The sequence below is a fragment of the Linepithema humile genome, chromosome 7 (genome assembly GCF_040581485.1).
Source record: "Linepithema humile isolate Giens D197 chromosome 7, Lhum_UNIL_v1.0, whole genome shotgun sequence".
Lineage (NCBI taxonomy): Eukaryota > Metazoa > Arthropoda > Insecta > Hymenoptera > Formicidae > Linepithema > Linepithema humile.
Genome location: NC_090134.1, coordinates 9,321,707 through 9,333,233, shown reverse-complemented (window position 1 = coordinate 9,333,233; position 11,527 = coordinate 9,321,707). Strand labels below are relative to the sequence as shown.

At 35.5% G+C, this 11,527-nt stretch overlaps 1 protein-coding gene and 1 long non-coding RNA gene across 2 annotated transcripts in view; one reads left to right on the top strand and one right to left on the bottom strand.

Annotated features, from left to right (window-relative positions):
- Nucleotides 1-11,527, bottom strand: part of LOC105668513 (uncharacterized) — a 90,296-nt gene that overhangs the window by 11,716 nt on the left and 67,053 nt on the right. The gene's annotated exons all lie outside the window — the stretch shown is intronic.
- The window catches only part of LOC105668515 (uncharacterized), a 72,640-nt gene that overhangs the window by 13,966 nt on the left and 47,147 nt on the right, over nt 1-11,527 (top strand). The gene's annotated exons all lie outside the window — the stretch shown is intronic.

Here is an 11,527-nt window from a genome sequence, read left to right as displayed (position 1 = left end):
TTAATTGTCTTAGAATTTTTTTGACTATTTTTTTTCAATTTGTACTCAAGATTGGTAACAGGAATAGAGGAGAAATTTGACGGCGATCGGGTTCGGAAATGGCGGACTGTGCGTCTTACGTTAAAATGCGAAAGCAAAACTACTTGACAATGGAGTAAAGAGTTGCGAAACATCCGGCACTCTGACGAGGTGGAAATTCGGGAGGTTGCGCGTGGTTAAATTGCAGCCAGTGCGCGCTCGCTGCATTTTACCTCCCACGGGAGGTGTGGCGGCAGCTTGAAACTTTAATGTCGGTCGGCTGGAGGCAGCGATGAGATATCTCAAGCCGATTCCCTAGTCTTCTCATCGGACGGTGTTTATTTCGAGAACGTTATCTTATTGATCGATTATCAACACCTGCGCGCGGTTCGTGCAGTATAAATCAAAATAAATAATAATACTCATTGCTTATTTTAATGTCTCGATATTTTGCGTTAAAACGTTCTAGTTTATGCTTATAGCTTAACATAAAATTAGGCAAGAAAATAAATTATAATTTCTTATTATATAATTTGATAATATTATTATATAATTTGATATTTTATTATATAATTTGTGGTGTACTTAGATTATAATTGTATATGTTTAAATTTGTAAATAAACGGAGTGATTAGGATTATCCATTGTTAAAGGATTAAGGATCCGCTAAGTAGGGTACAGCATCAACATTTACGATCGGCTCTCTCTCCCCCCCCTCTCTCTCCTCTCTCTCTCTCTCCCTCTTTCTCTCCCTCCTCCTTCTCCCCCCCTCCCCCTTTCTCTTTCTCTCTTGTTGTGACAGTGTTATTGTCAATGAAAACTTGAAAACTTTTCGCTCTCTTTCGCGGGATCGCTGAAAGCGCAGACGATGTTGATTTCCCAACGGGTGTCGCCCGTCTATAAATCTACACCCAGGGGTTGTTTAGTCGGTCTGTGCGCGCCGCAAGCAGTACTCACCGTCGTGTATTTTTGATTTGGCAGTTTCTGGAGTGAGGAGGGGGACGCGACGGAGAATATACCGTCGAGCGGAAGTTCCGCGTCACTGAACTTAAACGCGGACCACGCTTGCGATCGAGAAATGAGAAACAGCGGTCGTTTATTCGGTTCACGGGTCGTTTCTCGCGACGCGACCGCCATTTTTACGGCGCGAGTACACCTTGGCAATTACGCGCCGTACCACGGTGTTTATTTCAGGATCGTGTCGCAGAATTTAAAATCACTGTTTCTCACCTAGGTGCTACTCACGTAAACTCTTTCACGCGGGTAACAGATTTTATAATTATGCGGGAATGCAAGAGATAAACCGTTTTCGATTTTCATATTCTTAGAAATTTTTTTGGCTAATAATTTTTTTTAGAATAAACGCAAAGGCAATAGTTTCAAGAATTCAATTCAAAAACGAAATAAATTTATAATTTATAAATCTTTTTAGATATAAAATTATGTAAAAATAATTTTTGCAAGTTGCAAACTTATTTTATTCGTGTACAGAATCCTTCAATTCATCCAGCAAAGCTCGACAAGCTGAGCCAAACTCTTGTATGGAGATTCTCAGCTCTTTCGACTACTCACATCTTTTCATTCATGCTTTTATACCACTTTGCTACATTTTCTCGCAATTTCGCAATATACAACCTTCTCTTTTTTTCCGTTGGTAGGCTTATTCTCTTTTTTCCTTTCTTTCATTTTACTTTTCTCTCAGTTTTTATTTGTCTTTCTTTTTTCTTGTTTAATCTCAATGAAATAAACTGGAGCTCCGCGAAGTGGCGAAATATCATTGGCCCCGCATTAGGATATTATGAAGGCAATGGGGATAAAAAGATGGTGGAGAAATATCTTGGTACCATCACGGAAAGCATACTGTGAAGGTCTTTAGTGTTTTACATTTGTCATGAACTTTTTTTTCATCTATTTTACAGTATGGTAAATATGGTACTGTTGAATACGCTGTGCAGGGTTGAACCCACTTTTAACGATATTATCTCGCAAGAATTGAATTGATACAACTTATTAACAAAAAATTGACGGTAATTCGAGGACATTTTATATTATTATTTATTTCTGTGCATGTAAGATCATAAATAAAAAAATTAAAATTACACGTTTAGGGGTAAGAAGTTACAAACAATGTTAGAAGTACATTCGCGCGATTGCAAATATTTCAAATACATATCAGCAGGAGCTGCTAAGTAACATTAAATAGACTCTATTGATTTTAGGCGTCCATCGGTAAATTCCGATCGCGCGCGCGCGTGCGCGCGCGGTGTATGTGTGTGTGTGGTGGTGGTAACAGTAAATTCAATCCAACTCTATTTGCCGGCCGACTGTTTCATTAGATAACGATTACCGTCGGCAAACGCGCGTTTGTAGGTGAAGCAAACGATACTCGAGCGTTATATCCGGGTCTCTCGGTTTATGTACGCGCAATTATTATGCAGGCCGCGCGCGGTGTGTGCGGCCCATTACGCATCACATGCGTATCACACAATTAATTTATGTAGATACGCGTGCCTCACAATCGTGCACACATACCGTTGCATCGTCATTGCAGAATATCGTGTTGCACGATTCCTCTTTCTCTGCACATTATTCTCCTTTGTATGAAAGAGCTCATCTATAATTTAATTAATTAATGTAAACCCTTGCGCATTCTAAGCACAGCGTGGTTATCGAACCAGTTTTCGCGAAGTTCGCAAAGTTATAAAGTCGCAAGTTGTCGTTGCATAAGCATGACGTTATAAATGTAATGAAGATTAGAGACGAGAGATAACAAGAAGAGTACAGATCAATCATAAATGAATAGAAGGAAGCGTAAGATTGTTTAAATAATTTTTCTTGTTACAAATTATATTTTTAAATAAATCGTTATCAATTAAAAATTACATTTTTTGCAAATTTTTTTTTTGTTAATTAGTATTGCAGCAATAATCTCGCAATTCTAGCAAAGCGTATTAGTAAACTCTGACATTAATCATGTTGTGATTAATTGCAAACTTGACAAATGATAAATTCACCCGCATACACATATGTATATACAATGTATACATATATACACACATATATGTACGCACAATACCTAGCGATTGTCGGTGGTCGAATAGATAATTGATATGAGTATTTCGTACGGATCTAACACGTGCAAAAGGTATAACTGCATTCACCACTGCGAAAAGTGTAATTTGATGACAATGGAACACTAATTATACCGGTAAACCGGTTTAACATTATTTCCGCATAATAAGTATATATGTTATGATACACTTGAATTACCGTCATATTTGTTGATGAGCAATGAAAAGATACGAAGGGGAATAAAATACGCGAATTGAGGTTTTCATAATGCATCACGCTCGAATAACGTTTCAAAAATGAAAGATACGGAAGAAAACAAACGTGCGTCATTCTCGTTTATCATTAATCGGACTTAATTGTAGCGCTATTATTTTCATAACGCTAATTTTTCAATAACTGTTTATTCTGCAGATGCACAATTTGTGCAAAATTTGTTGGATATTTGTATCGTGTTTTTTAGAAACCGTCATAAGCATTTGTTATGCATTCTCTTCCGAGGTCAAAATTCGTTCGACAGAATCAGTTAATGCACATAAAGAAGAAGGTCTGGTGGATTGTGAAAGAGAAAGGGTGACCCGTCGCGGTCGGTCGGTCGATTTCCATATCATTGAATCCTTTCATTCCCTTCCGGCGACCCTTTCATGCCTAAACCCTCCACCCTCTCGAGATTGTACTGTGTATTCAAATGTGCTTCCACTACGCTCTCCATTATACCGATTCCCATGTCGGATATCTTGCTATCATCTTTAAGTTACTATGTCAACGACAAGATACAAAATATTAAAATAAGTATATTATGCGAGGAAAAGTCGCAAACAGAGATACTTTCAATTGTTTTGAGAATCAAAAATGTTTCTTTACTTTTTGACTTTACTTACGTAGATAAAATATCTGTATAGGTAAATATGCGCTTAAAAAAATATAAAAATTTGTAACCGAATAAAATAAAATAACGTAACATATACGTTTACTTTTAATGGACAATGCTTTAATAATAATATCGTAATTATAAACTTTCTCGTTCTATATAATTACATTTAATGCGACTCCATATATTTTACTCTATTATTACTTCTGATATTAATTTGCATTTATCTACTTTTTCTGAATTTTTTAAATCTTTTTCTTTTCTTTCAACTACGGGCCGAATAAAACCGTATTAGACGAAATGAGGAAATAAACGTGAGAAGAAATCGTGAAAGTTTGTTCGCGAAGGAGATTTATATGAAGTGACGAATGCCCAAAAGTGGACGTGGTTATACGAAAAAAACCGATCAAGTGGAAAAAAAACTCAAACAAAGTTTTCTTCGGTTCTAGGACAAATATTTGTCCAATATAATCCAAGTTATACCCGTCGAAAAATGATATCCTGCCGGGGAAGTAATCATTCTGTTGTGTTTCATAACGCGGTTAAGAAAACAACCGATCCCTTGAGAAAATTTCACTTATTTTTCCATCGTTTGCGAAAGTGCTTAGGTAAACGCGAAAGTATATTTTTTATCGTTTCGATTAACGATATTATTACGAAGAAACGGATGGCAGGTTGAGCGCTAATTTTCTCTCGTTATCAGTTTTTAAGATTTGACTTATTTGCAATCAAAAATTATACAAAAACGTTAGGTATAAAAATTAAACTTGTTGAACATGGCTTTGTTAAGATTTGCTCCACCAATTTTTTTCTCAAATTAATAAATACATTTTTATTTAATAGAACAAAACTAAGATGATGAATTATACATCTCGGACTTATATTATGTCACTGTTTTTTAAACAAAGATGTATTTAATTATCATATCTAATTATACTTTGAGTAATAGTAAGGTATAATGTTAGTTTAATAGAATGCAATTTTTTCTCTTCCTTTGGATTGATAAATTCGTGCCTCTCGTGCGCACTAAGAAGCTCGATATCTTTAGGATCAAGACACGTAACATCGAGACTTAAGACCGAGGGTAGTTAATCACACTGCTAAACAAATCGACCTAAAATACATCGCACGTTGCCTATATCCGCAACATGGTTAAGGCGTAACTGATACCAATTAAATCGTGAATAGTTGCGCTGGTTACCGGTACTGTATGTATATCTTACATGCTTGGCAGGATCGGTTACGTTGTATTTCGTGCTTGTAACGCGAGAATATACGACGATCCTCTAAGCATCTCCACCCAGGTGAAACAGCGGCAAGTTTGCGCAGATATTCCGAAACATCGCGGGGGAATATCTTGCCATTAAGATATTGCTAAGACGTCAATCGAATTAATCAAGTCGAGATAAATGTAATTTTATATCTAGTAAAATATTTTTCAATATTTATTTGAAAAGATACACAATTAACACTAATTAGTTAAAAATTATATACGTAAAGAGTGATTTGCCAACCTTGTGTGTATTGTATATATCTTATAAGAAGAGTCTTATAATTTTGTTGAATTATATTCAGTGTTTCTAAACCATGAAACTTCTAGATAAACCTCTAAACTTAGGTGAATTGTGAATTATAATGGAACACTCATCCGTTTTTGTCACGCAATATTATTCTCCTCTCTATCCAGCATCTTTGCAACCTATATGAATGCACACAGCCAACCATCGCAGATGTTTCCCGGCAGTTTTTGTCGTTGGCAAAGTGACGGTCTCGTTGCCGTTGTTTTGTTCAGGCAACTTCGGCTTCCGCTTCTTATCGGTCGCGTAGAAACATCTTTGTCGAGATAATTATTTTGAGAAATTGAATGTGCTTCGTGCAAATTCACATTTTATAAATTTATTTATTATTTTTAATTTCTTAATTTCTGTGATACAGAAAAAGTAAAGAAAAATGACGTATGTCGTAAGAATATCATTGCTAAGTCGTATGAGAAAATCAGAAATCTCGCGTTGCCTGAGACGTTGAAATAGTATTTCTCGATATTTCGATCCAATAAAGTTAGATCTCTATTGACATTTATTTTATGTTGCAAAATTAACACAATTTCCTTAAGCTGTGGATTGCTTACTCAATATTAATAACTTTTATATTATAAACAATTAAAACAAAGATTTTTGAAATTGCTAGTAATATATGTTTTTTTATCGAATTTGAAATTTATGAAAAGACTTTATGTTTAAAACTTAGCGAGTATTTAATGCTGAAGATAAAAAAGTTGTGATAAAGACGACGTTCAATTGAACTTTGCTAAGATTTATTTCGGGTGGGTAAGAAGATTTTCGAATTGTAAGAGATTATTTTAGAAGTTTATATATATATTATTAATATATCTCTCTACGTAAATATATCTTCCTAGAAACTTGTTGTTTCTAGATACAAAGCTACACATGTGAATACATCGTCATTTCTATGTACTTCGAGTCTACAACTCGCTGCAATCCATATTTACACGCGGAAGTGGAACGAAAGACTTGATGAAAAGGAAAAGCAAGATATGTTTAAAGCGTGCAAAATCCTCTTCTTGGAAGTGCTCTTCTTTCGCATTTCGCATGTTTTGTAGGAGTTGGCACAACAGAGAAATATTTTGCATTTTGTAAAAGAGTGAGATAGATCATCACTTTCATACTGTAACTAGATAACGCGAGTTACGAAAATTTCAAGCTTTGACGAAACTGACATGTGTGTAAATTTCTCTCTGAGTACTACAAATGTATTTCAATTATCTCTTTTTAAAACTAAATTATTATATTCTATATAGAGGTGAATTATAATACATTTGTAAAATTTAATTATAAAATAATTAATTATAAAGTAAATTATAATTATAAAGTAATTAATTTTTCATAATATAAAATGTACTTTTATTAATCATATAATTCATTATCTTTATATGTAGTTTATTACAATCATAAATAACATATAAGTAATTTTTATATATAAGATAAATAATTTTTCTATGAAACATTGCTTGATAATACAATATTTCTTTGGAGAAGTTTTCGCAAGTAACACAAGTTATCTAGTTACACTAATTAGGGAATGATATTCTAAGCAATGTCTTCTCGTGTTTAATTCATAACGCTCGGACATTATGCAACACGCGGATCCGAAGAACTCCATTAAGCTCGATTAAAACGCAATGTGGAAGCCGACTACGGCGAAGAAATTACGAGCTCGTCGTTAATCAGCGTTAGGAGGCACCTCGTGGTGCTACTCTATTTCTTTGAACTTTCCTAGATAGAAAGAGGAAGGAGAGACACTCAATTATTCGCGAGAAGACGTGCATAGAAAATATGCAAGAACCTCTGCCGATCCGGATGATCGAGAAATGAAACTTGTTCTGGTCCGAGTCACCGGGGAATCCACTCCATTTCCACCGGCAATTATTTATGGAAAGCGGAGCGGCAGGATTTAAACATCCCTGGTGTGTACCTCGGCTATTATCATTTAAACTGGAGTCTGAGAAGGTCGGGGTTGACTTAGGTCAAACAGTCTCGGTCTTCGATAGGTAATTTATAAAAGCCAGACGAAGAAGATAGTAGAAAATGATACGAGGGAGAGAGAAATCTGCGAATATTCTGATTCGATGAAAGAAGAAAAAATCAAAGGAATCGAGAAAAGTCGAAGGATGTGATTGCGGAACGGAATTTGCTATGCGGAATTGTCATTATGCCGTAAAAGTACTTTGGTCTGACAAATAACATTCCTCTTTTACTTAAAATGATAAAATAACTTGGTAATAAATTTGTTATCGGCAAATATAGGTTGGCGTGGAAGAAAGATGATAATTTATATTAATACATAAATCTAGAGGTCAAAAGGCAATTAAGAATAGTAGTCATAAATTTTAATCTTTATAAATTATAATTTTTGTTCTTCGCAATTCTGATCTTTTTATAAAACTTTGCATATTGTATAATTATTATTTCTGACTAAAATATAATTTTAAAAAGTGACAAATTATTTGTCGAAAGAGTACATTTTTAAGTTATTGAGTCAGATGACTCACAATGTTTGTTTAACGACAAGAATGAAACGGAGAACACGAACATTATATTATTAACAACTTTCCGCAGCTTTTTTTATCAAACAATTGGTCGTTATTTTTTCCGAATTTGCGCAAGAAATCGTCTAACTGAAAGACAGACGGATATGTTCAGGAATTAGCATGCATCATGTATCAGCATACCACAAAGTGACGTCTCGCTCTTTTTGTTAAACCAGTGGGAGTTGCAGTAAGAGAGAGAGTGTAAAGTAAAGGTAGATGCAACGCGGTGGTAGTTGATGGGATTTTCAAGGGGGTTGCGTCGACAACAAGGTCTGTAGACTGGAAACGGGAAGAGAGAGAGAGAAAGTAGGGGAGTATAGGGTGTACTCAAGCGGAATACGATTCCTTGATCTAAGAGGGTGAGAAATGCGAGCAGACACAATGCCGGAATGTACAAGCGAAATCTTCCGTCGCACCAAGCGGAGTTAAACTTGCTATTCGACATATGTACGACCCTTGGCGTGATTGTGAACGGTGCGCGCCTCGTCAATTTTCTCGAGACATGTCCCTTAACCGCCTCCGTATACTTTGTTCTCGGAAGAAAATCGAAATAAACAATGGGATTAAAATACTTTATGTTATATAATTAAATGGAGATTAATTAGATTTAGAGACTGGAGGTTTTTGATTGTCATTTTAATGTACTTTGAGACAGAGATTTATTTTTAACGATTCTTGTTTGTATTTGTATTGTTTTAGTATAAAAAATAATTGGTAACAAAGTCTCGACCGTTCCGTTATTAATTTAAATTAATTAATTTTTTCAAACAATGGCCAAAAGTTAAAATCGAAACGCGTGCGAAAGGGAAGAGGAAAAATATAAACTTTTTAAAGCACGCAGAACAATTTTAATTGGAAAAAGAAAGATTTATTCAAACATATCGATTACTGTAAGCAAACTCTGTCTGAGATTTAATTGAAATTTAAAAAAGAATTGGTTCCAAATCTATGTACAGAATCGCGGTAATTTAATTTTTGGTAAACCGCAGCTTTCAAAACGTAGAGGAAGAAAAAAGGATGAGTCTGTTAAATGACAAATGTCATTTTTTATGTTAATTGGAGAAAAAATAATTGTAAAGAAATTATTTAATTTAATATAATTTGTTTTTTCGTGCTGTTTAGAATATTTATATTAATAAATTTTCATAAAAATTATCAATTAAAAAAATTGCTTGTCACGGTTCTTTGAAGTTGTTTTAAAAACTTCAGCGGAGCATATCAGTAGCACGCCGTATGCGTCATAGCATTTGGCAGCGATACGAGCAGGTCGATACACCGCCTGGCACATACAGCGGCGCATCGACCAGCAAGTCGATATGGAGATAAGCTCTGTTGTTCTAATCGGCCGAAAACCCGTCGCTACAACGTCCGAGAGCCGCTGGAGCAATTGAATTAATTTTGGTAACAAGAAACCGCCGAGAACCGCTAACGATAATTGCTCGTGCTCTCACTTCCATTCTCGCCGTCGAGCGATCATTCAAATTAAATTTTGACGTCTGTCGTAATCCATCAAACGGAAGCATAAACGAGTCTTGCGATGTCGATGTCGTTTTCATCTAGGATTTCTTTAATTTAGGGAGGGGAGCGGTCAATATTTAATGAGAGTTTTACTCATTAGCGTATCTTTTGACGTTTCTAAAGTAAAATATCTTGATATTTAAAGTTTAAGGAGATTTTACTAAAGTATAAAGAATAAATAGAAAATTAGAAATCAAGTAGAAAGTAACCAAAATCGAAATCTGTTGAGAAAAATTCTTCGCGTTATTAATTGAGAAATAAAATTTATATGTAGGCTTGTAAGTTAAGAAATGATGCATCACATAGTAATAAGAATTTTACCAAATAGTTTGCTTATAGATAAGATCAAATTAATTTAACTCACAACGATTCCTCTAACAATAGATCATGCTTTGTCCTCTCTTTACCTTCGTTTTCAACTCCAAGGAAAATCTTCGACCAGAGAGAATTCCAATTAAAATAATGAACTTCGAACGAGGTCGAAGATTAGCTGTACCATTGTCAAAGATTCCGAGAACTGTTCTCATTTTCGCCTTATAGACAATTAGCGAGTTAAAGAGATTTCTCGATCAGGAGGCAATTGCACAAAAAGTGGCTTATATAATTGGGGAATAATTAACATCTTTATATTTAACTAGTTTCTTCCCGAAATTCCGTAGTATTAAATTTCAGATAAAATTAGTAAGATAAAATTATGTTATTACAAGTAAAGAATAATTTTCAGAATTTGAAATTTATTATAAACAACTACTGTACAATTTGCACAATGTTTATTATAAATTAGGTTATTAACATCCATTATTACATAATCGTTAAAATAATTATTATTATAAAAATAAGATTATTTGAACTAATCGAGGTGTTATCTTTTGTGATTGGTAATTACGATAGAAGTTATTTGACCAGGTTTAAATTTTTTCTTTGATATTTCTTAACATTATACTCATTTGTCGAACATTCAAATCGAGAAAATCGACTTCGAGATACAACGTGACGGATATTTCTTAAATGTTGCGACGGATTTTAATCGCCGCTAAGAGTCCAATCTTAATCGGTAGCACCTGGTTACGACATTGCTGAATATCGTTGAATCACCTGATTCTCGGAAGTGAAGAGGCTAACTTCGAGTGCACACCGATTATCACGGTATTCATTTAGAAGAAAGCCAAGTTTCGAGAGTTTTGGCGCTTTTTGCGAGTTTAGATTCTCAAGTGGGAAAGTGCAAGCTGACTACCGCGATATTTCCGCCATTAGCTCGCCGTACCTTCGCAAGTTGCATTTACTTGGTGTCGTTTAAACACTATTATGTAATTACAATCACATTTTGCTTACACGCCCACGTCCCCAATGAGTACTTTCCGGTACTACCGGTCACTCCTGCGAGTGCAGTTAAGGAAATAACGCGTATATTTCCCCGAAATCATTGTCTCTTCGCGCGTATCGCTCATCTCATTGTAAACGGATGCTTTGTAATACTCGCCGCCGGCCCTCGTAAAGTAAATTCGTTTTTGGGAAACTGCAGGGTCGAGTGTTCCCGGGGGATGATCTCTCCGATGCGTCTGGTGATGACGGGCGCAAAAAGAGGTAAAGGAACGGGTAAAGAAAAGAAGCTGGAGCGATAGGAAGCAGAACGATCCAAAGTGTCCCCGGCGAAACCCCGACGAAAATTACGAGGTCAGTCTCGTTCCCCTGACTATTCGGTGGTCTTCCTTCTTGTCGTGTTTAGTTCCGTCTTGCGGCGCATAAAAATAAAGCCACGCTGCAAGGACAATGGCGAAACGCTCCCAGCGGGATTCTTTCGAAAGATCGGGAGTGGTTTAGGACATGGGAAGGTAGGAGGCATAACAATAAAATGCCAATAGAATATCGCGCGTCGATACATATTGCATGGGCCGAAACCGATTCCTTTGCTTTCGGCCTCTTCGAATTTCTAACCAGAAACA